The sequence below is a fragment of the Malurus melanocephalus genome, unplaced genomic scaffold, assembly GCF_030028575.1.
Source record: "Malurus melanocephalus ecotype Western Australia unplaced genomic scaffold, MMel_1.1 scaffold_1210, whole genome shotgun sequence".
NCBI lineage: Eukaryota > Metazoa > Chordata > Aves > Passeriformes > Maluridae > Malurus > Malurus melanocephalus.
This window is the reverse complement of record NW_026624442.1, coordinates 61,915-64,843: the sequence shown is the minus strand read 5'-3', so window position 1 is coordinate 64,843 and position 2,929 is coordinate 61,915.

Sequence of the window (2,929 nt, the reverse complement as noted above, 5' to 3'; positions counted from 1 at the left end):
TGTTACAGGACAGGGATGTCCTTACCCTATTCCCTGTTACCCTATTAATTACCCTACTCTATGTAGGGACAGAGTTACCTGTGCCAGCCCTCTGTTATGGGACAGGGATGTCCTTACCCTATTCCCTGTTACCCTATTAATTACCCTACTCTATGTAGGGACAGAGTTACCTGTGCCAGCCCTCTGTTACGGGACAGGGCTGTCCTTACCCTATTCCCTGTTACCCTATTAATTACCCTGTTAATTACCCTACTCTATTTAGGGACAGAGTTACCTGTGCCAGCCCTCTGCTGGCAGTTCTCTGTTACGGGACAGAGATGTCCTTACCCTATTCCCTGTTACCCTATTAATTACCCCACTCTATTTAGGGATAAAGTTACCTGTGCCAGCCCTCACGGGACAGGGATATCCTTACCCTATTCCCTGTTCCCCTATTATCCTACTCTATTTAGGGATAGTTACCTGTGCCAGCTCGCTGCTTGCACTCTGCTCTGCCAAACGGAATTGGAATTCCTGTCATTATTGAAATTTCTTGCCACAGGTATCTGCTGTTCCCATTGCATTTATAGTGTGTATTATAKGAAAACGCATTAAGTACGGTAGTTTTAGTCTCTGAAAATCATCCCAAGGCACAAGCTATCCCTGAGGGATCAGTTATTCTGTCCTTCAGACTGTATTTACTTTCTAAAGGATAGCAAATTTCTGATTTTTGGCAGGCAGGCTGATTTGCAAAGTCAGGTATTTGAGTTAAGAAATGCTGGTTTTGAGGGTGCCTGTGCTATTTCAAGGCTACTCTTGCCATCTTGTGTTTGATGTATTAGAAGGCAGTTTTCCTCCACTGTTTTGTTATTGGGTTGTTTTTTTTTTTGCATGTTGCTATATTACATATGTAATGAGCACTAATTCCATGCATTTGTAGTTTCACCTGTGACACAGCCAAGTCTGGAGTGCTGTTCTCCAAAAAGGCTTCAGGTCTACTTTTCAGTTTCAGAAAGAAATGAGGCAAGACATAATAATAACTTTGAACTTTTTTCAACTCTTATGCACTGAATGAATAAGCAAAGTGACCTAAAGGGAAAAAAAGATGTAATACATATGTAAGAGCAGGCAAAATAAAGATTGTACAGAGTATTTCAATTTGGATACATTTCCTATGTATGTGACATTACAGCCTTAATAATCTTTTAGTATTTTCTGAATAGGGTTGAGATATTAAAATGCTTGAGAAAGGCAGCCTGAAAAAATTGTGCATCAGCTTTGGATAGCAATGGCAGTTGTGAGCAAGGCTTCTAGATCCATTTCTACTACTTGTGTTCATGAAGCAATCAAAGTGGACATGAGTTAGCTGTAATTTTACTAATACATATAATGGGATGTATTTTTGCTGATGAGTTTCAGAAGTGGTTGCTGTAAGCAGGAGAGTGATGAGAATCAGTGCAGTTTTTTGTGAACACAAACCACGGACATGAACTCTCTTGCTGTTCCTCTCCTGTCCTTATCCCCGTTGTAGTTTCTGTACTTTAGGTTCCACCTCTCCCTCTGATTTAGATTCTTTGCCACAGAAGATCTTAACTTGTCCCTCTTTCTCCAGCGTCCTTGTTCCCAGGCTCAGCCTTCTGTCTTTGGGCTCTTGATCCAATTTGAATTTCACATTCCTCTCCTGCTTCTAGCCTGAGTTGTAGGTCTCATGTTGGTTTGACTTCAAGACCACTGAAAAACTTCCCATTGGAGCAGTAACAGACCTATGCTGACAACAGAATCTGAGCACTTCAAAGCAGCTACAAACCTTTGCCATGGTTGCTTTACTGAAAATAAATGTCAGCCAAGCAAGCAAACAAGTGGACTAATATGAAGTAGGATGAGTCTTCAGTAATAAATAAATAAACATGTATTTGACCCACGAATTTAGTTGTAATTAACCAGTTGGGAGCTATAATCACCATTTTCCAAAGCCCTGGCTGCCTTCAGGTAGTCACAGTCTGGGGAGGATTAGAGATGGTCTTTGAAGGTGCTGCTTGAGGAAAGCAGCTGTTACTGTTGTGGGGGACAGCTGAGACCTGCTTTTGTCACCCGGGCCACCGAGGTGGCTTTCAGCCTTCTACAGTTGTTGTGGGTTGACCCTGGCTGATGCCAGTACCCACTAGGTCTCCCTATCACTCCCTTTCCCTCTGAGACAGGGGGAAGTAAGATGGCAAAATATAAGCAAAGACTTGCACATGCAAAAGCTAAAGGAAGAAAAAAGAAATCAATCTCTACTTCCCATTAGCAGCGTTGTTCGGGCACTTCCCGGGAAGCAGGGCYTCAGCACGCGTAGTGGTTGCTCCGGAAGGCAAACATTGAAAACTCATGAATGTCCCCCCTTTTCCTCTCTCTCCTCGCTTACATATCTGAGCTGATGTCATATGGTGTGGAATATCCCTTTGGTTGTTTTGGGTCAGCTGGCCCAGTCATGTCCCTCCCAGGATTTTACACACTTTGAGGGGGAAGGAATGTCAGAGGGAAAGCGCTGCTTGGCAATAGCCAAAACACTGCTCTGTTATCAACTCCTGTCCAACACTCATGCAAAGCACAGCACTGGAAAGGCTTGAGCTTTACCTCAGTCAGACCCAACTCAACAGTACAGTGCATTTCATAGAAGGGCACTTCCTACAACAGTACAGTGCATTTCATAGAAGGGCACTTCCTATGCAAAACCCTTGTTCCCACAGCCAGGATGCCTTTGGAAAGGAACCTGCAAGTGATTTTCCAGGAATCTAATTGGGATTACGGTCAGCGTAATTTTTCCATTTGTATTTATCTGATAAAATTAACAAGTGCAGTTCTCAGAGTAAAAGGAAAAGGACTTAATTATAATTGAGTTACTCAGTAGGGAGCCCAGATAATGATTGCAAAGGCTGTAAAGTGTGCTGTGCTACACCATGGCTGTTTG